At 44.0% G+C, this 27,692-nt stretch overlaps 1 long non-coding RNA gene across 1 annotated transcript; it reads right to left on the bottom strand.

Moving 5' to 3' along the window:
- Nucleotides 1–20,733: 20,733 nt before the first annotated feature.
- LOC143933260 (uncharacterized) lies at nucleotides 20,734–24,107 on the bottom strand. Its single transcript, XR_013263072.1, has 3 exons — nucleotides 23,500–24,107; nucleotides 22,410–22,527; nucleotides 20,734–22,330 (listed from the first exon to the last, which is right to left on the bottom strand). It is a non-coding gene; the product is annotated as an uncharacterized LOC143933260 (long non-coding RNA).
- Between the last annotated feature and the right edge of the window lie 3,585 nt (nucleotides 24,108–27,692).

Here is a 27,692-nt window from a genome sequence, read left to right as displayed (position 1 = left end):
CGGTTGTGGCAGCAGCTGCTGCCGTTACCGAGATATCCCTCTTCAAAAAATGGACGTACATCGTCGTGCGGCGGTCGGCAAGTGGTTAAATTATTCCTTCTCGGAGCAGGTCAGTGGGAGTGGCCCTCCTGCTGTGCCCTCTGGGAGAGGGTATTTAAGACACGGACGTCACATGGTTCGGGGTTCCGGTCCAGTATGCTGTGCCGAGTATATGGTCCTGGTCGTCCTGACCAACCCCCGGGAAGGCTATGGCCTGGGGTGCGGTTCCACCCGACTTTGATGCCTCGGGGCTGGCTAGCCCAAGGCAAGGGAACTAAGGAAGGATTCCAAGGTGGATGGGTACCGTCTCCGGTCCGGTAGAGACCCAGTTTACTTTGAGCATTCCAGGGGAGGACTCTTTAGAAGAACGCCATGAGTGAGGTTGGTTTTCTTAACAAGAGCCTGGAAGGGCTGAAGTAACCGAGAGAATCCGATCTTGGGGATATCACCAAGTGAGCTGAAAGATCCAGGTATCCTACAAGTGTTCTAAAGCTTAGTTTCCTTACATGTTCTGCAACAGCGTCAGTGATAAAGACTTTGTTCCTGAGTAAGCACCTTGTTGGCTGCTAGGCCTTGTGAGAGAGGGACTGTCCAACCTGAGTGTTCATCCAGCTGCGAATGGCTATTATCTGGATGCAGTCAAAGTGAGCAAGTTCCTTAACTTTTATAGACTTTGACATTGAGAGTACCTGGACTTTCCTCTCCAACCCTCCGATCCCAAGTTAAAAGACTGTTCAATGGTTGACGTTTGCAAATAAAAATCCATTTAACTGGATCTATTGTCAGTCTCAAGTTACTGGGCCATCTACCACGGGATATCCCCTAGACGTGTCACAAGGAGAATGAAAGGTAACGGTAAGCCCAAAAATAACCAGCAGCTCCTTCTGGGGTTAGTGCTATATGAGTGCAAATAAAAAAAGTATCACGGAAAGTACTCAATTTTCCCTTTCTATATACACACACATGGGAGCAGTGGGGGAAATTGCATGTGATTCAGAAAGGAATGGCACGGCATTCCTATTGAAATTGCATGCGATTCTTTGCAGTGCATTTTGCACCTATTAATTTTCTATTGAGGCAAATCGCACTGCAAAGTATTGGTTTCAGTATTGAGAACATTTTCACAAGTACTGATGAAAATGGTCAATATCGGCACTGATATCCGTATTGGGGAACCCGTTTCTATTGTTGTGTATGACCCCCAGTAGGGAGATTCACCTTCTCTATATTTGTCCTGTTTACCATTTTCATTGAAAGTAAAAGAAAATTCTAAATTTTTGGTTGTCCCCAGAAACTTTTATATCAAAGCGAATTTCCCCATAAGAAATAATGGAAACTCCGGTGATTCGTTCCACAACCATTTATTCCTTCAGTCCTTCAGTTTATAGTCCATATAAAAATATTATAGCAATGTGACCAGGTTGTGTAACCATAAAATGTCCATTCACAAATGGAATCCTCCACAAGGGGATTAGAAGCAAAATCCAGCAGGAGCTACAGAGTATAAAAGAGAAGAGAGGCGCCTCTAAAGCCCCGTACACACGAGAGGACTTATGTCCGACAGACTTCCGAAGGAGTTCCGTCGGAGTTCTGCTGGAATTCCGACGGAGTTCTGACAGACTTTTCGGCTGAGCGGACTTGGCCACACACAATCACACTAAACTCCGACGGATTCGAACGTGATGACGTACGACTGGATTCGAATAAGGAAGTTCATAGCCAGTAGCCAATAGCTGCCCTAGCGTCGGTTTTAGTCCGTCGGAATAGCATACACACGAGCAAATTTTTCAAAGGGGTACCGGGTCCGGCGGAGTTCCTTCGGAAAAATTTGAAGCATGTTCCATATTCTAAAGTCCTTCGGACTTTGGCGAGTCAAAAGTCCGTTGCAGCCCACACACGATCGAATAGTCTGACGGACTCAGTCCTTCGGACTTTGGATGTTGAAAAGTCCGCTCGTGTGTACGGGGCTTAAGTGTAGCAATATGGTTACATTTAATGAAGGTACAACATTTAGCAACTCACATGGTTGATTAAAAGAGGCAAATCTAAGTATACAGGCATCCGGGGTGAAGTTGTCCACATAGACCGCCCTCCACACTGCCGGCTCACCGCTGTCAGTCTGCAATCATGACCAGGAAGACTACCCTGCAGTAGAGCAATTTGAAATGAGGCTTGAACCGCTCATGGAGCACAGCGTGGGAGGGACGACTTTGATGGCAGTGTGGGGGATGTGGACAGCTTTACCCCAGATACCTGCATATTTAGATTTGCCTCTTTTAATCGTCAACCATGTGAGTTACTAAAAGTTGTACCTTCATTAACCTCTAGAGATCCGCGCTATAGCCGATTGACAGCTACAGCGTGGACCTGCATTGGCAGGACGGCATCTATTGACGTCGTCCTGTGCACGAGCGGCCTGCGCGCCACCTGAAGGGCGCGCACGGCACGCTCTGTGATCAGTGAGTCTATGAGACTCATTGGATCACAGATCGGAGTAATCAGCTATTTTTTCTCCTCGTGCTGACAACGCGAGGAGAAGAAAAAAAAGCCAATCACCGGCAGCAGTGAGAGGGACATCAGTCCCGATCACTGCGATGTGCCACCAGCTCCTCAGTGCCCACCTGTGCCCCCTACAAGTGCCACCTACCAAGTGCCCACCGGCGCCACCTGTCAGTGCCCACAATGCCATCTGTCAGTGCCCACAGTGCCACCTATCAGTGCCTGAACAGTGCTGCACATCAGTGTCACCTAATCAGTGGCACCTATCAGTGCCCATCCATGCTACCCATCAGGGCCCATCACTACCAACTTATGTCCCCATCAGTGCCGCCTCAACTGTGCCTATCAGTGCAGCCTATCAGTGCCCAGCAGTGCTGCCTCATAAGCGCATAGCAGAAAAATTATCTGTTTGCAAAATTTTATAACAAACTATTAAACATGATTTTTTTTTTTTTCAAAATTTTCCATTTTTTTTGTTTAGCAAAAAATAAAAATCCCAGCTGTGATTAAACCAAAAGAAAGCTCTATTTTTGGGGAAAAAATGATAAAAATTTAATTTGAGCACAGTGTAACATGACCGCGCAATTGTCATTCAAAGTGTGTCAGTGCTGAAAGCTGAAAATTGGTCTGGGCAGGAGGGGGATTTAAGTGCCCAGTAATCAAAAGGTTAAATGTCGCCATATTGCTACACTCTCTTCTCCATGGACCTTGCTTTTTGCACTGCTCCAAATCATATGGTGGAGGGGGGATTATGGTGTGGGGGGGGGTTGTTTTTCAGGGGTTGGGATTGGCCCCTTAGTTCCAGTGAAGGGAACTCTTAAGGTGTCAGCATACCAAGACATTTTGGACAATTTCATGCGCCTGGGAACAGTTTGGGGATGGCCCCTTCCTGTTCCAACATGACTGCACAAAGCAAGGTCCATAAAGACATGGATGAGCGAGTTTGGGGTGGAGGAACTTGACTGGCCTGCACAGAGTCCTGACCTCAACCTGATAGAACACCTCTGGTATGAATTAATGACTACAAGCCACACCATCTCATCCAACATCAGTGCCTGATCTCACAAATGTGCTTCTAGAAGAATGGTCAAACATTCCCATAGACACACTCCAAAACCCTGTGGAAAGCCTTCCCTTCTAGGGGGCTGTCCACAGAGTTAGTTATAAATGACGCTGTTATAGCTGCAAAGGGTGGGCCACCTCAATATTGAACCCTACGGATTAAGACTGGGATGCCATTGTGTGTGTGTGTAAAGGCAGGCATCCCAATACTTTTGACAATATGGTGTATCTCTGGCTCAAATATTTGCAAGCCAGAATGGACAAATATTCTTACAAATGTGAGGAACTTGAGCTGTTAATAGCAGGGTGTCATCAATTTGAAGATTTGACATAAGGATATCAGAGGCACACTTTCAAGCACATCAGAGGATGACAATGGCTATTCTCCAACAAAAATACACAGACCTGTCCAATGATGTAGCAATGGCTTTCCAAATAGCAGAAATGACTTTAAAGCAGGGTTTGTCATCCAGGGTTCCATGGAAGCCTAGGGATCTTCCAGAGGTTACCAGGAGAAAATAGTACTAAAAAATAACACACATTTAATAAATACCCTTCTTCCACCAATAAAAAAGACAACGTTGTAGAAGAAGTTGTTTATATATGTGTGTAATGTTTGATACTATTTTCTTTCAATATTTGACATTTAAAAAGATATTTTGTATTTACTGAATTTAACTTATTTTTGATACACTAGGTGTGTCCTGTGAGTGAGTGACTTCCCTTTGACTGGTATTCTAGTCACCTTTTTCTTGTATTAGTACATACAGTATCTCACAAAAGTGAGTACACCCCTCACATTTTTGTAACTGTTATTCTATCTTTTCATGTGACAACACTGAAGAAATGACACTTTGCTACAATGTAAAGTAGTGAGTGTGCAGCTTGTATAGCAGTGTAAATTTGCGCTCCCCTCAAAATAATTCAACACACAGCCATTAATGTCTAAACCGCTGGCAACAAAAGTGAGTACACCCCTAAGTGAAAATGCCCAAATTGGGACCAATTGGCCATCTTCCCTCCCCGGTGTCATGTGAATCGTTAGTGTTACAAGGTCTCAGGTGTGAAAGGAGAGCAGGTGTGTTAAATTTAGTGTTATTGCTCTCATTCTCTCATCCTGGTCACTGGAAGTTCAACATGGCACCTCATGGCAAACAATTCTCGGAGGATCTCAAAAGAAGAATTGTTGCTCTACGTAAATATGGCCTAGGCTATAAAGAAGATTGCCAAGACACTGAAACTTTAATAGGACAGGTTCCACTCAGAATAAGCCTCGCCATGGTCGACCAAAGAAGTTGAGTGCATGTGATCAGCGTTATATCCAGAGGTTGTCTTTGGGAAATAGACCTTTGAGTGCTGCCAGCATTGCTGCAGAAGTTTGAGGGGGATGGGGAGCCAGCCTGTCAGTGCTCAGACCATACGTCACACACTGCATCAAATTGGTCTGCATGGCTGTCATCCCAGAAGAAAGCCTCTTCTAAAGATGATGCACAAGAAAGCCCACAAACAGTTTGCTGAAACAAGCAGACTAAGGACATGGATTACTGGAACCATGTCCTGTGGTCTGATGAGACCAAGATAAACTTATTTGGTTCAGATGGTATCAGGCGTGTGTGGGGGCAACCAGGTGAGGAGTACAAAGACAAGTGTGTCTTGCCTACAGTCAAGCATGGTGGTGGGAGTGTCATGGTCTGGGGCTGCATGAGTGCTGCCGGCACTGGGGAACTACAGTTCATTGAGGGAACCATGAATTCCAACATGTACTGTGACCTACGGAAACAGAGCATGATCCTCTCCCTTCAGAGACGGGGCTGCAGGGCAGTATTCCAACATGATAACAACCACAAACACACCTCCAAGATGACCACTGCCTTGCTAAAGAAGCTGAGGGTAAAGGTGATGGACTGGCCAAGCATGTCTCCAGACCTAACCCTATTGAGCATCTGTGGGGCATCAAACGGAAGGTGGAGGAGCACAAGGTCTTTATTATCCATCAGCTCCATGATGTCTTAATGGATGAGTGGAAGAGGACTCCATTGGCAACCTGTGACGCTCTGGTGAACTTCATGCCCAAGAGGGATAAGGCAGTGCTGGAAAATAAAAATTTACACTTTGGGTCCAATTTGGACATTTTCCCTTAGGGGTGTACTCGCTTTTGTTGCCAGCGGTTAGACATTAATGGCTGTGTGTTGGGTTATTTTTGAGGGGACAGCAAATTTACACTGTTATACAAGCTGCACACTCACTACTTTACATTGTAACAAAGTGTCATTTCTTCAGTGATGTCACATGAAAAGATATAATAAAATATTTACAAAAATGTGAGGGGTGTACTCACTTTTGTGAGATACTGTAAGCTGCTGGGACCACACTGACGTATAAAGTTGGCCTATTTCTACAATTTAAACCATTTTACCTCTTTATTAGCAATACAAATTGGCAGGGGTTCTAATACTTCTGACTGTATTCATCCCACTGGATATTGCATGAGGTAAAATACTGCATGGTTTCATGAGATAAATACTGCATATTTCAATGAAATGTTGCATACGGTATTTTAGTAGCTTTTGTTTGCAAATTTAATTTTTTTTATCCGAAAAATGCTATGAGCTATTTTACCACAAATGTTAAAGAGGAAAATGCTGCTTCGTGGAAAAAAGCCCATAATTATTCATAATAAATTGGTAAGTAGTTTTGCGCCCCAAGCCGACCCAGTTGTGTGACAATACCAAATTTAATATTCGCTAATGTCTTCCTGATTCCCCTCCTGGCCAATCAGGCGAGGGTCCTGGGACCCGTCACCTGATTGGTCGAGAGGAAAAGCGATCCTATTGGCCGCTGAGGAGGGAGGAGATGCAAGGAAAACATTCCCGTGAAGCACCAGGAGGAGGAGGCGCAGCACGAAGGAAGCGGTGCCCGTGACCTAGATGTCTGTGACCCGACCGGTCACAAGTCACCACCAGCCGCCACTGAATTACATTGACAAGAACATGGACAAAATCCTCTTAGCCCCAGTACTGAAGTTTGTTGCCATTTCACGGGCACACTCAATTTTAAAGCTTGACATGTTAGGTATCTATTTACTTGATGCAACCCCCATCTTCTATTTACTCAATGCAACCCCATCTTTTATTTTTTACCAATAAATTGCTTACTATATCACATTTGTGTACCCTGCAGTTAACATTTGTACTTTATAAACGTTGCAATAATATCGTGTGAAATACAAAAATAGGAACTATTACCATTTTATTCTCCAGGGTCTCTGCTTTAAAAAAAGATATCATGTTTAAAGGGTTTTAACTAATCTTCAGGCCTAATATTTTTTTAAACATGTGTGAACTCCCTTCAAAACCGATTCTGGCAGCAAAAGGGCTAAAGCCCACCTTCCCTGGCGGTCAGAGGTTAAATAGAAATGCAGTTGTGTTTTTCATAAAAAACAAAAACAACAAAAAAAATTAATGCATTTGTAAATACAGCTGCAAAAAGAAATAAATAAAAACTTCACAAGGCTGATTGAGTCTCGGTTCAACCTGCCGTGATTTGGGATCCAACTTGTGAGACCCCAAGTCTCGTGACATTTGAAGTCCCTTGTTAGTCAACAAGTGCTGTCTTAATTAGTACTACTGAAGTTGCTCCAACTTTAGAAAAAGTTCTTATACTACTTCAAGGTAACTTATATCCGACTTGTGCCCATAGACTTTATTGGAAGTGACCTCCAGGTCGCATCCTCATCCTAAATGATTAGAATTTTATCCGACATTACAGGAAGATTACCAGGGCATTCCCTAAAGTTGCTTCAAAGTTGCTTCAATTGCCATCAAGGCGCACTCACGTCACACTGAAGTCACCTGGAAAAGTCGCACTGTAAGTTGTACAACTTTCAGGTCTTGGCGGTGTGAACTGAATGATCCATTCACACCAGGTGCGGCGGGGACTGCGTTGGGCGGCTATTTTAGTGCAGTCCCACCGGCTGGAATGGCCACACATTTAGTTATATAAAATCACAATGTTTATTACAAAAAAAATTGTTAAAAAATATTCATAAAATCATGAAAATATGCACTAATTGGATGATATTAGTCATATATAATAGAACACAAAAATTTGTCTTTGCTGAATGTTCCAAGAGGTCAATGCTTTTCACATCTTAACGAGGACCTCATTGTCTTGGCAGCAAATAAATTGGCCTATTCAACTAAGTGTTATGATCAGAGGGATATCTTAAAAACTTTAACAAGGGTTGTGTATTTGGCGATTAGCGGTTTACTTATCCTTGTTCTTATATAGGGTTGTACGTGTATTGTCATATACTTACCTTTGCTGTATCATCCAATATATTCAGTTTGCACCGCACACTAAACCACCATCCTCGTGCCATGCTCATAGGGCGATATTGAAGTTGATGCAACAAGCACAGTGTGTTATTCAGATTATGATTCTCTGCCACATGCAAATGTATTGAATACTGTATTTTCTTTCTTGGATAGGCCAATTTCTTTGCTGAAAGGACAATGAGGTCCTGAGGAAGCGGTTAGATGGGAAACACATCAACCTCTTGGAACATTTAGCAAAGACTTGTTTTTTTGTATTATTATATGGCTAATATCGTCCACTTAGGGCATATTTCCCTGATTTTATGAATATTATTTGTAATAAACATTGTGATTTTATATAACTAAATGTGTGGACCTCCCTCTCTGGTACCAGTAAAGTCCAATACAATATGGTCTCTTTTTTGGTAATGTTCGCAAATGGATGGGGTACCCTTTTAATAGCCTACTTTCTCTTCCTTTAAAAAATACATCATCAAGAGCTCATCTTCCCACCAAAAAATTAGACATATACAGTAAATAAAGCTCTGGGTCACTGGGCACCATCCGGATACGTCAATCAGGACTTACTGGTCACCAGAGCAGTGTGTGGACTGTGCAGGCAGAATAAGGAATGGAAACATCTGGTTGTGGCCTTCATCATCACAATAGCAAACAGACCTATCATTCTCCATGTGTAAATCATCACCATAGTAGAGCGGGCCATAAGTCTCCATGTGTAGAGGAGAGAGGGGAGAAGAGATAACCCCACCCCCCAGTGTCCATCTTCAGAAACAACAGGACCCCGATTTTGCTAGGTGAAAAATCTGGCCCCGCTCCCACCTGTACCTACAAGAGTTATGGCTGCCAAGAAACCCCCTTGGCTGTAGGCTGAGACTTCAGTAAGTGATCCCAGACTCATTCCACCTCCAGGGAGAACGGCTATAGAAGACTTGCTATATGAAGCATGAGACCCTCTCCCAATAAGAATAATTAATCTATAGCAAAATAAATCTGAGACATATATTGCACAGCGTAGCACGGCATCCAATAACAATTGAGCAAAAACAGAAAGAAGGACTTTAAAGGTTGTCACTAAGATCCCGAAATGGGAAAGAATAATGGTCTCAAATTATAATAATATTTTTATATTATTATAATCACATTAAAATCACATGATATAAGAAAAAAACATGAACATATCTGGAAAATACACTGTCCCATATATAAGAACAAATATAATGCTGATACATGAAAATCGCATAGATGGCATAATGCTCCACATATTGCGGGTGCGTCTGACACTGAGCAGAACTGGCGCTGTAGCCTAAACATCTTCATAAAGGACTGAGGGTGTATATTCACCCTTACCCTCCCCCCTTTCATCTTGGGGAAGTCAGCTGGACAGAATGTGACAGACCACTTTACATGCTGGCCTATGGGTCCAGCAACGTTGTCAGATCATCAACATTTGCCCACTGGTGATATTTATTCTATATAGGTTTCATAAGCTGGCACACTGTCAGGGCTGGCTTAGCCCTTCCTCCTCTGGGCTGGCCGCTCAGCTGTCGGCTAATTGCCAGCTCTCTTCTCTTTCCACAGTTACCAGCTGTTCCCGATTGATGCTCGTCTGACCTGCCTATTTAAAGCCTTCCTGCTCACTTTTTCATTTGCCTTCGCGTTGGTCACATCACAGGGAACCATCTCCTGCTGTTTGTTTCAAGACTGGCTTGCTGACATCCCACCTGGCTTCTTATCCTGCTTGCGGTTGCTCTCCTTGGATCCCTGACTTCCGGTCTGGCTGATTACCCGATTTGGTTAATGAACTTTGGACTGGCTGACTACCCGATCTGGCTACAGGACTCTGGCTATGCTTGACTATGCTTTCTTCTATTTACCTTTTTATTTTTATTAATAAACAAGTGTGATTTGATTGTACTTCTGTCTCAGTCTGTTTCATGGTTCCTGATAGTACGCGAAGGCCATGAATTCAGAAGATACAGTCAATCCACTTGTTGGTAATATTTTTTCTAGATTGGATGAGCAAGATCACTGCATGGATCAGTTTGCCTTGGCGTTACAAACGCTCCTGAATCGCACGGCTCACCTTGAATCTCCCACGGTGGCTGCTCCAGTACAACCTGAGTCGCAGGCCATCCCTGCTGCTGCACCAGTCCCTGTGCAGGCACCCGCCTCGAGTATTACCTCTATAAGAGGTATGTCTGGTTCTGCTCTGCTTCCCCAGCGATTTGGGGGCGATCCAGTTCAATGCAGAGGGTTTCTCAATAAGGTTGAGATATACTTCGAAATGCTGGCCCAGGCGTTTCCCACGGACAGAAGCAAAGTAGGTTTTGTGATATCTTTGCTTTCTGAGAGAGCCTTGGCCTGGGCTAACCCTCTATGGGAGATGCAAAAAACTGTTGTCTTGAGTTACCCTCAGTTTGTGGCCTCCTTTAAAAGGGTTTTTGACGTTCCCGCGCGCTCCACTTCTGCTGCCAAGTGCCTCATGTCCATCAAACAGAGTACAAGAACTGTTGCCGACTACGCCATTGAATTCTGTACTCTGGCAGCAGAGGTTGCTTGGAACAATGAGGCCCTCGTGGCTGCTTTTTCTCATGGTCTCTCGGATTCCATCAAGGATGAGATAGCAGCCCAAGATATACCCACTGAGCTGGAGAGCTTGATCTCGTTTGCCATCCTCATTGACTCCAGACTCAGAGAAAGACTTTCTCTTAAGGAGCACTTGCGGAAGCCTCCTGTACGTTTGCCTCTGAGCTTTGTAGTCCCACCCATGCCTCCCTCACCTCCCATGCCTCCTGGTACCGAGTTGGTCAGTGAAGATGAACCCATGCACCTGGGCTTCACGCGTCTCTCTGCGGATGAGAGAGCCTTTAGGAGGAGGGAGAGATTGTGCCTTTATTGTAGCCAGGCAGGTCACTTTTTGAAGTCTTGTCCTACCCGTCCAGGGAACGCCCGAACCTTGAGGTCCTGTCATGGGCAGACCTTAGGTGGCGTTGTTTCGTCCCCAGTTATCCAGAAGGATAAGCCCCTGGTTTTGGTCACCCTTTCTTGGGCTGAGTCGTCCATCGAAATACAGGTTCTAATCGACTCTGGGGCTGCAGGCCTGTTCATTGATGCTGCATTTGTTTCGTAGCACTCGATTCCGCTGCAGCTGCGTGACACTCCACTTGCCATTGAGGCTCTTGACGGGAGACCTTTACAGCCTGCCCATGTGACTCATGAGACGGTTCCGTTGTCCATGGCCGTAGGGGCTCTTCACCATAAAATAATCCAATTCCAAGTTATTTCCTCACCCAGATTTCCGCTGGTTATTGGTTATCCTTGGTTACAGAGGCACAACCCCTCTTTTGATTGGCTCTGTGCTGAGGTTCTCTCCTTGTCACCACAATGCAGTGAGACATGCTTCCTGAAGGTATCCAAGGTCCTGTGCACCGCTTCACTCCCCTCCTGGCCGAGGAGTACTGTGATTTTGGCGATGTTTTTGATAAAGGTCAAGCTGATAGTTTGCCTCCACACCGGCATTATGATTGGGCAATTGGCCTTCAACCTGGTGCCATACCTCCTCGTGGCCAGGTTTACCCTTTGTCGGTCTTGGAGGATAAGGCCATGGAGGAGTATGTTGCTGACGCACTTTCTCGAGGTTTCATCCGCGAGTCCTTGTCTCCTGCTGGTGCTGGTTTCTTTGTGAAAAAGAAGAGTGGTGAACTGAGACCTTGTATAGATTATAGGGGTCTCAATCGTGTCACGATTAAGAATGCCTACCCGATTCCATTGATTACGAAGTTATTTGACCGCCACAAGGGATTCAACAGTTTTCACAAAGCTTGACCTGAGAGGGGCATACAATCTCATGCGCATTAAGGAGGGCGACAAGTGGAAAACTGCGTTTTATACCAGAACAGGTCATTATGAATACCTGGTAATGCCTTTTGACCTTTGTAAAGCCCCAGCAGTTTTCCAGGAATTTATTAACGATGTCCTTCGAGATTTGTTGCAATTGTGTGTGGTGGTTTATCTCGATGATATCCTCATATTTTCCAAGTCCCTGGAGAGCCACCACACAGATGTCTTTCGTGTACTTCAGAAACTAAGAGAAAACAATCTCTATTGTAAACTGGAGAAGTGCGAGTTCCATCGTGAACAGGTTACATTCCTGGGTTATGTCATTTCCACTGCTGGTTTTTCGATGGACCCAGAGAAACTATCGGCAGTCCTACAGTGGCCTCGACCCGTGGGTTTACGTCCTCTGTAGCGTTTCCTGGGCTTTGCCAACTACTATTGGAAGTTTATTCGTAACTTCTCGTCTCTGGTCAAGCCTCTGACTGATATGACCAGAAAGGATGGTAACCCACAGAGTTGTTCTCCAGAGTCCATTAAGGCCTTTGAGACTCTCAAGGCTGCCTTTGTTTCTGCTCCTGTGTTGGCACATCCTGATCCTATGTTGCCTTTTATCCTAGAAGTTGATGCTTCTGAGACGGGAGTTTTGTCACCCTTCATTCTCAACGTCCTAACTCTGAGAGCGCTATGCATCCGTGTGGCTACTTTTCCAAGAAATTGTCACCTGCTGAGTGCAATTATGAGATTGGTGACAGAGAGCTGTTGGCGATCATTTTAGCCCTGAAAGAAAGGAGACATCTCCTTGAAGGTACCACTGTGCCCATTCTTATTCTTACTGACTATAAGAATCTTACATTCTTGTCTGAGGCTAAACGACTCTCTCCCAGAAGGGCGCGATGGGCTCTTTTCTTGTCAAGCTTTAATTACATTGTCTCATTCTTACCCGGTACTAAGAATGTAAGGGCTGATGCCTTGTCACGACAATTTTCCTCCACTTCCAAGTCGGAGTCGGTTCCGGTTCCTATGATTCCTCCTGATCGTATCTTGGCTACGGTTCACACCAGTCTTACTTCTCCTTTGGGTGACAAAATTCTTGCTGCTCTCGTCCATGCTCCTCCTGATAAACCTTGTGACCGCTGCTTTGTCCCAGAGAGTCTCCGTACTGCAGTGCTTCAAATTTACCATTCTCCCAAGGCAACTGGCCATCCTGGGAAGAATCAACTCATTTGGGCCATCTCCCAACAATTCTGGTGTCCTAGTCTACGTGCTGATGTTACTGTCTTCATAGCTGCCTGTCCCGTGTGTGCTCAGAGTAAGACTCCACGACACCTTCCAGTGGGCCTCCTACAACCCATACCCAATGGATAGAGGCCCTGGACTCACCTGTCTATGGATTTCATTGTGGAATTGCCCAACTCCCAAGGCAACACTGTTATCCTTATGGTGGTTGACTGGTTCTCAAAGATGTGTCATTGTATTCCACTTAAGAAGTTGCCCACCTCTAAGGAACTGGCTTCCATTTTTGCTTGGGAGATCTTTCGCTTACATGGGCTACCCAAGGTGATTGTCTCGGATAGGGGCAATCAGTTTGTCTCCCAGTTCTGGCGAGCCCTTTGTGCACAGTTGGGAATCCAGCTTGTTTTCTCTTATGCGTATCACCCGCAGTCTAATGGGGCAGCAGAACGAGCCAATCAGTCCTTGGAGCAATTCCTACGTTGCTATATTTCTGACCATCATAACAACTGGTCTGACCTATTACTTTGGGCAGAGTTTGCTCACAACAGTGCCTTGAATTCTGCCTCCCGATTGTCTCCATTTATGGTGAATTATGGTTTCCAACCTTCCATGTTGCCCGACTCGTTTGTTCGGCACAGTATTCCTGCATTAGAGGAGCATCTACGTGGTCTTCTTTCCAGTTGGGTACAAGTCCAGGAGGCTTTGTGTCATGCTAATGATAGGTACAGACTCCATGCTGACCGCATACGCCTGCCCGCGCCTTCCTACCAGGTTGGGGACAGGGTCTGGCTGTCATCTTGCAACCTCCGGCGTCGTGTTCCCTCACTGAAGTTTGCACCTCGGTTTATTGGGCCGTTCCGTATCCTTCGCAGGATTAACCCAGTAGCTTACGCGTTGGACCTTGAATGAATGAATGAATGAGTGACTTGTATAGCGCTACCTATGCAAACTGAATCACCTCAGGGCGCTTTCTTGCCACCAGAGTCCATCTGCGGCTTTTGCATGGTCCTTTACCCTGTAAGGACCTTCCTCCTAGTAGGCGCATCTCTAATGCGTTTCATGTCTCCTTATTGAAACCGTTGGTCTGTAACCGATTTACCACCTCAGTGCCACGTCCTCACCCTATTCTGGTTTAGAACCATGAGGAGTATGAGGTACAATCCATTGTTGACTTCCATAGGTTCCATGGGCGCATACAGTACCTGGTGCATTGGAAGGGGTATGGTCCAGAGGAACGCTCCTGGGTTTCATCCTCTGACGTACATGCTCCTGTTCTCCTCCACGAGTTCCATAGACGGTTTCCCCTCAAGCCCCGGGGGAAAAGGGGGGGGTCATTGGGGGGGGTACCGTCAGGGCTGGCTTAGCCCTTCCTCCTCTGGGCTGGCCACTCAGCTGTCGGCTTATTGCCAGCTCTCTTCTCTTTCCACAGTTACCAGCTGTTCCCGATGATGCTCGTCTGACCTGCCTATTTAAAGCCTTCCTGCTCACTTTTTCATTTGCCTTCGCGTTGGTCACATCACAGGGAACCATCTCCTGCTGTTTGTTTCAAGACTGGCTTGCTGACATCCCACCTGGCTTCTTATCCTGCTTGCGGTTGCTTTCCTTGGATCCCTGACTTCCGGCCTGGCTGATTACCCGATCTGGTTAATGAACTTTGGACTGGCTGATTACCCAATCTGGCTACAGGACTCTGGCTATGCTTGATTACGCTTTTTTCTATTTACCTTTTTATTTTTATTAATAAACAATTGTGATTTGATTTTACTTCTGTCTCAGTCTGTTTCATGGTTTCTGACACACACATCCTGGTTTAAGGCTCTTCAATTTTGGCTATTCATACCACGTTTGGAGCTCATCTTCTTGCTCCATCTATTATTAATTTTCCATTTGTCTGTTCTTCCTATTCCCTTTTTTCCCTCCTCTCTTTTTCTTTGATGGTGCATTGCTTCATGGTCTGAGCCCTTGTTGCTGTTGCTGTTTGGATGCTCCTCCTCTTTGCTATGTGCCAATAGGATTTCCTGAAGAAGCTACCGGCAAAACGTATATATCGATCTGTTGGCGCTGACACTGTGATCTCGTATGTGTGGTCTTCAACCAGAAGGGTCCTTCAAAGGACTACTTTGTAACCATTTTCTAGGCCATCCAAGCAATTTAAATGTATCAGCATTATATCTGTTCTTATATATGGGACAATGTATTTTCCAGATATGTTCATGTTTTTTCTTGTATCATGTGATTTTAATGTGATTATAATAAAATAGAAATATGTTTTATAATTTGAGACCATTTTTCTTTACTATTTCGGGATCTTAGTGGCAACCTTTAAAGTCCCTTTTTCCTCTTTTTTTTTCTATTTTCTGTTTTTGCTTAATAATTGTTCTATAGTCACCAAAAGAAACAGTTGATATGCCACAAACAGGGAAGTGGATTTTGATCAACAGTTGGACGATACATTCATAAATTATTAAAAAAATAGATAATGTTTCGCTCTGACTAATTGACACTGTTTGATCAAATCTAATTTGAATCGAGTCCAATGGTGGCCATACACATTTTGAAAATATCAATTAATGCCTCAGTAGATATTCCCCTGTGGGTCCTCTTGGAACTACCCAGTTGTGCCCCCCATCACCATTCCAACCCTACTTTGGTTACCCTATAATCTTTGCCCATCAACATTGAGCCCATTCATGCATCATAGCTTACAAGTCTGGGATTCTGTGCAGTACTACACTTGCCTCATGTTGCTCCCAATCACTAATAACCCTCTTTGTCCTCCAGGCCTAGACCCACCACAGGCATTCTCCTGGTGGGTTTCTAATTGGTTCTCACATGTTAGACACTTTCTAACCACCAGATCACCTGCCACGTGGGCTCTGCATCAGGAGACCCATGACATACCGAAAGCAGAGCTCTTCCACTACCTCCAACTTCAACGTTGGCTCACCTTGCTGCGCAGAAATGCATTTGAACAAACCTGCTTTCACTCTCCGGTATCCCCAGGCCTCATCTCAGCTCTCTATGCTTCTCTAAATAATTGTTCATCCCCTACTTCTCTCACCTATGTAGCTCAGTGGGAATGAGACTTTGTGACTGAAATAGACTTAGTGGACTGGAGTGGTGCCTGGTCTTCTGTGGCCAAATGCTCCTTTAACACAGCCACCTTGGAGGTGCTTTTACACTGGTATTGGGTTCCTACAAGCATTGCCCATGCTAATCCATCCTACAGTGACCACTGCTTCCGGGGTTGTGGCCATGGGGGTAACCTTGTCCATATAAACAGTGGAAGTGTCCTAGACTAACTGGCTTCTGGTCCCATGTATTTGGCCTCCCATTCATGTTGTTTCACCTGCCTATACCAAAACAAGCCAAGTTTGCCTTATTACATTGCCCAATTCTGGGCATATTCCCTTATCAACAGGAACTCTCCTCCTATGTATTTCTGTCAGCCAAAAGAACAATTGCCCAAACCTGGGAAAAATCGTATGTCCCCTTTTCAGGGGGTTAGAGATCGCATGACCGTGTTGATGCTTAATGAACAGATGTCAAGCATCCACATGACAAGTTTCTCAAAATTTGGGAACCATGGCTCTCATATGCCTTTCCTACCTTGCCCCCAGCCAGCTTGGGCCGCCTGTGACAGATGGCCTCAAAGCTCCCGAGCCCTTACCGAGCCCCTGTCTCTGGTCCTCTAACCTTCTAGCCTCCCTCCCTCCACTAGACTGCTCTTTCCCTTCTCTAGCTCCCGACTCTGTTGGCCCGTGAGCTTCTTCCTCTAGCCTGACTGTTCCAACTAACTTTCTTCTGATTTCTGGACCTTTTAAGATCTGTTTAAGCTATACATTGCACCACCTTTTGGATTATGGTGTGCCCATGGGACACCCCATAGTTGTGGTGAGCCTCTCCGGGACCCCTTGGTCCTCATGGGACCATGAACATTCCTATTTATCGCTGGTGTGTTAGCTCTCATTTCTTCTGTTCATGTATGGGTGGCACAGTGGTGTAGTGGTTAGCACTTTCACCTAACACTACCTGCCTGGAGTTTGCATGTTCTCCCTGTGCCTGTGTGGGTTTTTCTCTGGGTACTCCGGTTTCCTCCCACACTCCAAAAGACATGCTGGTAGGTTATTGGCTTCTGTCCAAAATTGACCCTAGTATATGATTGGGAACCTTGGATTGTGGGCTCCTTGAGGGTGTAGGGACCGATGTGAGTGTGCAATGTACAGGGATAGGGACAATTGTAGACACTCACTCAGGTTGAACTGGATGGACTGGTGTCTTTATTCAACCTTACTAACAATGTAACTATTTATCACCTAACTTTTGCCTTCCTTGTGAGCTAACTCTTGTTACCACTTCAATGCTAGCCCCTGCGTGTTAACTATTTGTTAAAACCAAATAAAAACGATTGAAACGGAAAAAAATATCAATACCTCCACTGATAGGAATAATCGATCTATAGGTAACAATCCAATCAATATTTCACCCAAGTGGAAGGGGATTTCAAAATTAGTAAATTATCACTTACATCATACACCATACAATCCCATGATCCAATCAATCGAAAATGTGATTGCATTAAAGACCCAAGTATGCTGCCAACTGATGCAAAATGATTGAAAATGTTCCACCCTGGCTGATCGATCCAGTTTGATCAAACCTGATCAAAATCAAGTCTAAATTGATCAGAGGGGAAGTAATGGCTATTGGAAATTTAGTGGATTTGATTGAATCACACATCCATCCAATAATAAAACTGAAGCAAAAGTCGAAATCTATCGCCACCAATTTCCCAGCACTGTGCGAGTGAATGGACAACACTGCTGATGTGTGAGAGATCTGGCAGAGCCCCCCTTCAAGCAGCAAGGTTTCAGCCACCTCGTCGGCATGAATAGCCCCTCTCCGCCTCTCTCGGCAGGGTCGGCGTTGCCGTGGAAACGGGTTACAATGATTAAAAGCTTGCAATGTCTGCTCCCAGCATCCCTCCATACCCGGTGTTTAAGTGCTAATCATGATTAACATTATTTCATATAAATACATCAGAGAAGGAAAAGCGTCCTCGCCTCTCCAGTCTCACATTCTGTTCATATTCTGATGAAAAGATGGAGAGGGATCTGTCAACACATCCGCCCACTCGCCATGGTGTACCGAGCGTGCCAGAACAAACAGGCCCCTAATGACGCGACTCCATCATTTTATAACATGGAAACAAGGGTGGCGAGGGGAGCGATTTGTCAGCCCGAAGAGGGGAAGAAAACACGAAAATCAATTGTCATTGTCTACTAAAAAAAAAAAAAGCAACCCATGAGTCGGAAGCAAAAGGCGAAGCGTCATTGTAATGATGGTAATGTGACAATTACACAGTTCTGTCTCCATTCATTGTTGGGTAATTTGAGGGGGAAAAAATGTGATTGTGGCCAATTTACATTGGAATATAGAAACCAGGATGCATTAATCTTTGTCTGGAGGTGCTTGTCCGTTCCACGCAACAATGGCCGCCTGCTGGAATCGGCTACATTGCTATAAGTGCAATTGGCAGCGTATGATTGGAGATGCACTCATCACATTTACGGTGTTGGCGTCCCTAAAATGGCACTAAACTTAAGTAGTAAAAATCTGTGAGCAGGAAGGAACGCACGTAAAATTATGCACTTTTCTGCAACACTCAAAAACGCACTGGGCCTTTGCTGATGCATAATGATGGCATTTAATTCTTCAGTACCATGCAGTTTGGTGCCGCACAATTTAGAAAATTGTGTTTTTTGTTTTTTTGCACAATTCTCACGCATAGGACAGCCCATTGAAATGAATAGGCTGCCATAAACATGATGCATGGGAACGTACTGGAACGCGGAAAAAAAAGCGTTTATGCTTGGTCGCACCTCTTACATAGTTACATAGTTAGTCAGGTTGAAAAAAGACACAAGTCCATCTAGTTCAACTAAAAATAAAAATAAAAAAATACAATACCATATACACAATCCTATACCCACAGTCGATCCAGAGGAAGGCAAAAAACCCCAGCAGAGCATGATCCAATTTGCTACAGCAGGGGAAAAAATTCTTTCTTGATCCCCCGAGAGGCAATCGGATTTTCCCTGGATCAACTCTTACCTATAAATGTTAATACCCAGTTATATTATGTACAATTAGGAAAGAATCCATGTCTTTCTTAAAGCAATCGACTGAGCTTGCCAGAACCAGCTCTTAAAGGAAGTTTATTTCACATTTTCACAGCTTTTACTGTAAAGAAACCTTTCCATATTTGGAGATTAAATCTTTTTTCCTTAAAGTGAATAACTCAACACCAAGTTCACTATATGGACCACTTATATATTTGTACATGTTGATCATATCCCCCCTTAATCTCCTCTTCTCAAGAGTGAATAAATTCAGTTCCTCTAATCTTTCCTCATAGCTGAGCTCCTCCATGCCTCTTATCAGTTTGTTTGCATTTCTCTGCACTTTCTCCAGTTCCCCAATATCCTTTTTGAGAACTGGTGCCCAAAACTGAACTGCATATTCCAGATGAGGTTTATGGGGCATAAAGATATATCTCTCTCTCTGGAGTCCATACCTCCCTTAATACAGAAAAGGACTTTGCTCGCTTTGGAAACCGCAGCTTGGCATTGCATGTTGTTATTGAGCTTATGATCTACCAAAACCAGCAGAGACATCTTGGTAAGTACAAAGCATTATTACAGAAGAGACATGTTAAGCCTCTTATGTAATAATAAATAAAATAAATAATGTAATAATAAACACCCAGCTGCCTACTCACTCGTCTTCTATTGAATGTGCACTGAGCTGGGCATGCATTGGATGACATCACTCCCCCACTGACCAATCAAGTGGCTAAGTCTCAGGAGAAGATGATAGCAGCCAATGAGGGGTGTAACCCACATATTGATGGAAGGTGGTAGATATGAACCCAATTACTAAAATCTCATAGACGTTTAACCCCTTCTTACACAGTCCTGGCATCCTTTTTAAATCGGAAGTAAACCCATTCATTTAACAGTTTTTCAAAAAACTATTACATTTCCGGCACCATTGCTTGTGCTCTCAACCAAACTGTCAAACCATCCCATGGTGTCATAACTGATCACAAGTGCAGCATCATGGCAGTTGTAGATTAAACAGAGGCCAAGATGGCAGCTTCCTTGACTGAAGGTGATGGGAGGGTCTACTTCCACTTTACGTGGAACTAAACTCTGCAATACCTACCTCTGCAACATCTTTCCCCTCTGTAATCTCAGGAGTCACTCTCCAGCCATCTTGATTGGCCATTGCAGGATGATATCACTGCCGCACATGCACAGGAGTACAGTCATTTCGGCACACAAGCACTTTGGCAGTGTTGCCTGTGATTGCTCCACCCTTAGTGCCATCTGGGAGAGCAACGTTCTGTTTTTTAGGGGTGGCAGATGCCAAGTGTGTACTCATAATAAACAACCGGGGAGAGTACATACTGCGCATATGCGGCCCGAAAAAACAAGGCAGTTCCCCCCCCATAACACTAGTAGGGGGCACTGGTCACAATGCCACTTCATCCCTACAATAAGTCAGGATGGAGCCATCCCAGGCTGTAGAACGTTTTAGGAAGGCTTATTTTGTGCTGTGCTTTTAACCTACTTTCTTGTTTTTTTTTTGTTTGTTTTTTACAATTGAAAGAACTTTATTAAAGTAATTACATGTCAGTAACATAGATTAATTGCATGGCATACATAAATGTACAGGTATACATGTTTACAACACCAAGAGAACTGTACCAGGGGAGACCCTTCATATACATTTAGCAGAATAGACTACTTATTTGAAGCATCTGACAAAGAGGCAGGGTGGTAGATAGCAGGATGTATGTGATAGTCTGTCCATCCCAGGGACAGGCACCATATTAATGTCCCCAAAGATCAAAATGTTATCAGTAGCATAAAACAGCAATTTGGATGCCAATTGGTAGAGTATATGCACCGAGGCTGGAGGGGGCAGATACAATCCCACTATGACAACTTCCAAGGTACTAATGATTGCATGTAATACAACATCCTTTCCCCTGGGTCAACAGCTAATGCCAGAAGGCGGAAAGGCAGAGATTTGTGTACCAGTACACTAATGCCACGTGAGAGACTGGAGTAAGTGGAATGGTATAGATGGCCAACCCAGGACCCCCTAAGGCTCAAGAGTTTACCACCAGTCAAATGAGTCTCCTGGAGAATACAAATATGAGGCGTGTGATGCTGCAGAAATTGAAACGCCAATGATCTTTTAACCTTAGAGTTCAGACCCCTAGTGTTCCAGGACACTATTTTACATATAGACATAAGGTCCTACTATCAAATCTACAACAGGAATAGTCATCTCATTCACATTAATTAGCAGCCCCAAGACAGAACCGTAGACATGTAATACATAAAACATACTGACATATATAGACATGTAGCAGCAAAAACTTAAGTAAACCCCCAAATGGCTGCAGCCAGATTTAGTGGAGGGAATTTTCTGCAGCATATTTGGCAAGTACAGAATCACAGTATATATAAAATAATATGCAAAGTGGTTGGAGGGAAGCTTCAGAATGGCAAAGATGTTTTTATTTTAAATTAGGTGAGCAGACTACAGTGCTCTTTAAGTGAATTGGTAAATGGTCACAACTTGTTTTTTTCACATTGTAAAAATATCATTTTTTTGGTTAAACAGGCATGTTTCAAAGCATAACATACACAACTCAGGAACTTACAAAGTTCAACATTGGCAAAGTGAATGCAATATCAGTCATCAGTATGTCCAAACTGTGTTGATCTTGCCTTCATCAGATGGGGTGATGTCACCCCTGTAAATGCCACATTTTGAAGATGCACACAAATTGGGATTCAAACTGGGGATTTCCTTTCTGATCCCATGCCTAATGTCAACCAGCTAGCTCCCATCATGGGGGATCAATGGACATGTTTTGGGGTTGCAACCCCTTCCTCTCACCTAATTGAGTTGCGCGGAAGGGGTTTCACCCACAAAACGCATACATTGATATCCCGTTATGGCAGATAGCACATGTTGACACACCGTGTGCATAATCAAAATTTGGCTTTTAAAATACTTAAAAAATTTGTTTTCAAAGCAAAAATACATGCTAAAACAGTCAAATTTTTGTGTGTTTTATATTCTGCCTAAAACATCAATGATGTTCTTCATTTTTTGTTGAACATCATTGATGTTTTCCTTTATATTTTCTAAATCACAATTGCACCCCATTCCCTCCCCGATGAGGATGTGGGCACTTTCACTGGTGAAATGAGATTCTTCTTCCCCAACATCCACATCACCTAAAAGAAAAAAAACACCATGTATTATAAATATGCAGGAATAGATCTCTTACCTGAAGCTTTGGTCTCAGACCCTCACCTGTTGTGGTGACAATTCATCAATGTCTCCCTCTTCATCCTCTGCTTGTGGTTTTCTGTGGTTCTTTAGCAGGTGGGGGGGTCCCTGGTGTCCTCAGATGTCCCAAGTCTTTTCTCCCCTATGTGAATAAAAAATAGGTATACTTAGCACACAGATATTGCTTGGAAGTGTCGTACAATTGTCTGTTTTGGCAGAGTTCCAAGCTGAAGAACATTTTATTTCCTTTTTAAAGCTGGAATACTTCCCTTTTTTTTTAAAGTATCACACATGTAGAGACTCCTAGTATCCACTGGGGAACCTGTGTGGGACACCCTAAAGTTTGTTCTGGTGTCCCACACTAGTGTTCCTGCGCCCAGATGTGTAAACAGCTGCTGAGTGTCCTCTCCTTACACTGAATCAAGTTTGCATTTCATTCTAGTTACAAACCCATCTAGACAACAAACTTATTTGAATACAAATAGGCCTGAACTAATGTAGTTAACCTGTATCTGCCAAAAACATCTTATAATGCCGCGTATACACGATCGGAATTCCGGCCAGAAAAAGGCTGATGAGAGCTTTTCATCGGAAAATGCGACCGTGTGTATGGTTCAGCGGAATTTAGCTGTCCGAATTTCCGCCAGCCAAAAATTGATAGCATGTTCTCAATTTTCCAGACGGAAAAACTTTCTATCGGAAATTCAGATCGTGTGTATGCAATTCCAGCATGCCAAAAATCACGCATGCTCAGATTCAACTATGAGACAGAAGCTATTGGCTACTGGCTATTGAACTTCCTTTTTCTAGTCCCGTTGTACATGTTGTACGTCACCGCATTATAAACGATCGGAATTTGGTGTGACCATGTGTAGGCAAGACAGCTTTCGCCGAAATTCCATCAGAATTCCGTCGGGAAAACCATCAGAGCTTTTTCCGCCGAGAATACCGATCGTATGTACGTGGCATAAGTGGGCGAACGAACAATGTTTTCTATGACCGATTACTGTGCCCATGAACATGAAAGTTGTAATTTTAAACTATGCAACACTAAAGAAAAGCACATGGAGCAGCACAAACGTAAGAAGAATAGGAACACAGGAAAAATACTTACTTTTTAGAAGCAGTTTTCTGCTCTTTCTGTACTGATCCTGCTCCCTCAATTTCAGGTCTGACCAGCGTTTCCTCAGTTGATCCTTGGATCATCGTACCCAAAAATGTATGTGCCAACTCTTCACAACTTTAAGCATCATCTCTATAAAGGCCATAATTGAGGCCTTCAATCTCCTCCGGGATCGGGAGGTTCGGGGCTCAGGCCTTTCGTCTTTGCTGCTCTCCTCTGCATGCAGCTGTTGTCTCTCCGTCATGTGCTCTCCCACTGCACCGAAAGACAAGGGAATTTCTAGGAATATTCATTGATATGTTCAGGGAGCTGCCCTGTCTGTGGCAGGTCAATCACCCGTTTTATAATAATCCAACAAAGAGGCAGGCAGTGCTGGAGAAACTGCTTGAATTTGTGAAGCCGGTGATCCCCATGGTAGACGTCAAGTATTTAATGTCCAAAATTGGTGGCATGAGGAATACTTATAATAGGGAGCACAAGAAGGTCCAGGATTCCCTGAGATCAGGAGCAGCAGATGGCATTTATGTTCCCAGGCTGTGGTACTATGACGGACTGCATTTTCTGTCAGACCAGAGGGAACCCAGGCCAGCACTCTCCAGTCTTTCCTCAAGGCTCCCTCCCCCCCCCCCCAGCTGAGGCTTCTGACGAACAACCTGGGCCTTCCAGGCAGCAACATGTGGAGGAGCCCAGCTTGACTCAGGTATAGCATTCTTAAAAATATTTCTGGTTTCCAAATTAATGATGTTAAATATATGTTAGTTTTGATAAGTAATTTCTGATTTCACAAAGTGTTTTACATATCAACTGCGGCCCTCAGAAACTCCCCCAGTCTTCAAGAGGACTATGCATACATGACAGCAAAATGCTGGAAATGGAGGAGGGCCAACGCCTCTTATGTGAGCAAGTGATCTTGCAAGCCCTAAATAAGGGGTTGAGGGGCGAACTCACAAGCCAAAGCCACGTTTGTGAGTTGAACCATGGTCCTCCTCCTCCTCCTCCACCTTCTGCCGCAACTCCAACACCAAAGCCACAGCCTGGAAGGAAGCGTGCAAGGAATACCAGAGAGTGATGTCCTGGGTTCAGTCTGGTCTGACAAAAGATGCAGTGCTGTTGTATGACCACAGCCTGGGAACAGTTCTGTCATCTGCTGTTGTTCCTGATCTCTTGTAGTCCTGGAGTGGATTGTGCTCACTATTATATGGACTCCTCAAGCCACCAAATTTGGCTGGCAAATAGTTGATGTGTGCCCTGGGGTACTAAGACTTCGCCAATTTCAGCAGTTTCTCCAGCGCTGCCTTCCTCTTTATTTTGTTATGACCCAGAATAAATGGCTATTTATTTTTCACAAATACTTGCCTATGTGTTTTACTTCAAAAAGGACAGTTTGTTTGGGAGTAGGCAAGTACATTTCCTAAATACAATGTCAAATTAACCGCTTGCTGACCACCGCCTGTATATTTACGTCAGCAGAATGGCACAGCTGGGCAAAGTAACGTACCCGTAAGTTACTTTGAATTTCCCGCGGACGGCGCGTGGGGATACCTGTGATCGTGTCACGGAGCTGAAGAATGGAGAGATGCCGATGTAAACACAGCATCTCTCTGTTCTGCCTAGTGACAGGACACCGATTGTCTGCTCCCTGTCATCGGGAGCAGCGATCAGTGTCATGCCACTGCTAGCCCATCCCCCAGACAGTTAGAAACACGGCCCAGAACACACTTAACCCCTCCCCTCCCCCATTTTTACAGTAATCAATGCAATTTTATAGTGTCAATGTGTCAAAATTGTCCGATTTGTCTGCCATAATGTCGCAGTCACGATAAAAATCGCTGATCGCCGCCATTAATAGTAAAAAAAAATAATAAAAATGGCATAAATCTATCCCCTATTTTAAAGACGCTATAACGTTTGCGCAAACCAATCCATAAACGCTTATTGCAATTTTTTTTACCAAAAGAAGAATATGTATCGGCCTAAACTGAGGAAAAAATATGTTTTTTTATATATTTTTTGGGGATATTTATTATCGCAAAAAGTAAAAAATAATGTGTTTTTTTTTTCAAAATTGTCGCTCTTTTTTTTCTTTACATTGCAAAAAATAAAAACCGTAGAGGTGATCAAATACCATCAAAAGAAAGCTCTATCTGTGGGAAAAATTATGTCAATTTTGTTTACAACATTGCACGACCACGCAATTGTCAGTTAAAGCGACGCAGTGGCGATCACAAAAAGTGCTCTGATCAGGAAGGGGGTAAATCCTTCCGGGGATGAAGTGGTTAACAAGGGACCCCATCACCAACTAATCTCCTTGAGATTAAAAAATACAAGATAATAATGGTGTTGTGGTAACTTGACACACAAAACGACAAATAATATTATGTAGAACACTAGTAAAAAAATATATATATGTAGATCTTGATAATAAAAAAAGAAAAAAAAATTATAAACATTATTATGGAGATCTGACGAAAAAAAAAATATATATTATTCATGAGATCACGAGAAATAATAAAGAAATCCGTTTGTGTGAATATGAGCAGCAAAACAGATGAATTTTTCTAGCATTCTAAAGAAGAAGAGAATGCGCTGCATTAAACGATAAAAAAAATTGCAGTGTGACGAATGTGCTATCTCCATTACGAACTCTAGTTTTACCAGATCTGAGCATGCGTAGCACTTTGTTCGTCGGAATTGTGTACACATGATGGGAATTTACGCAAATGAGATTTTGTTGTCGGAAAATTTGAGAACCAGATCTCAAATTTTATGTGATGGAAATTCCAATGGAAACTGTCAGATGGACCGATGGAGCCCGGAATTTCCAACAAAAGGCTCCCATCGAACATTTTCTGTCTGAAAATCTGACCGTGTGTACGGGGCATTATGGAAAGGCTGTCCACAATGTTTAGGAGTGCGTCTATGGGAATGTTTGACCATTCTTCCAGAAGCCCATTTGTGAGGTCAGGCACTGATGTTGGACAAGGCCTGGCTCACAGTCTCCCCCCTAATTCATCCCAAAGGTGTTCTATCGGGTTGAGGTCAGTCATGTTTCTCCACCCCAAACTCGCTCTATGACTTTATGGACCTTGCTTTGTGCACTGGTGCGCAGTCATGTTGGAACAGGAAGAGGCCAGCCCCAAACTGTTCCCACAAAGTTGGGAGAATTAAATTGTCCAAAATGTCTTGGTTTGCTAATGCGTTAAGAGTTCCATAAGGTCAAGGTCCATAAAAGACATGGATGAGCGAGTTTGGGGTGAAGGAACTTGACTGGCCTGCACAGAGTCCTGACCTCAGTCCGACAGAACACCTTTGGGATGAATTCGAGCGGAGACTGCAAGCCAGGCCTTCTTGTCCAACATCAGTACCTGACCTCACAAATGTGCTTCTGGAAGAATGATCAAACATTTCCATAGATGCACTCCCAGTGGCGGCCTGTCCATAGGGGGCGCCCGGGTGCCGCCCTCATCCCCCTCCCCCCCATGCAGTCAAAAAAAAAAAAGTAAAAAAAAAAAAAAATAATGTAAAAAAAATGTAAAAAATAAATTCTTTAAACATGTCCCTTAAATTTTTTTTATGGCGCCAGGCACAGTGCAATATGGTAAGCCCCACGCACGAGATTGCAGATGAGTCGCTTCATTTGCCCCAAAAAAAGTCATCTGTGGCGCGGTCGTTCACGCCACAGCTTCCAGCGCGATGGACTGGCCAGGCAAGTTCATAGACTTGCACTTAGAGTTAATATGGGTGGAGCTTCTGACATCACTCAAGGAAGGAAGTGACATTGGCACTCTGCTGAGGATCAGGTAAGCCATGGTTTTCAACAGGGTTTTACATGTTAGGTGGTCGGCGGGAGCACCCCCCCCCCCCGATTAACAACAGGCTTGTTCATGTTCGTTGGTCGGCAGACACCCAAACACACCCCCCCCCCCCGCTCTATCTCTTCCTATCAGTGTTCCTCCATAGGCAAGAGGGGAAGGGCAAGCAGCAGCAAAAATTAAGCATACAATCTTTTGCGCACAGGCTGTCTGCCATTCCTAAAATTGTGACTGTCAAAAAAAAAAAAAAAAACAGGCAAGTGTAGGTGTTGCACATGGAGGTAGTAGGTGGCACAATCTCCTCATATATGCCTAACATCTGCTTCATGGTAGAAAACTGAATTCTGGGGAAAGTACCATCATGTAAATATA

The sequence above is a fragment of the Lithobates pipiens genome, unplaced genomic scaffold, assembly GCF_037356315.1.
Source record: "Lithobates pipiens isolate NorthernLeopardFrog02 unplaced genomic scaffold, aLitPip1_a1.2 Scaffold_27, whole genome shotgun sequence".
Lineage (NCBI taxonomy): Eukaryota > Metazoa > Chordata > Amphibia > Anura > Ranidae > Lithobates > Lithobates pipiens.
This window is presented reverse-complemented; position numbering and strand designations above follow the sequence as displayed.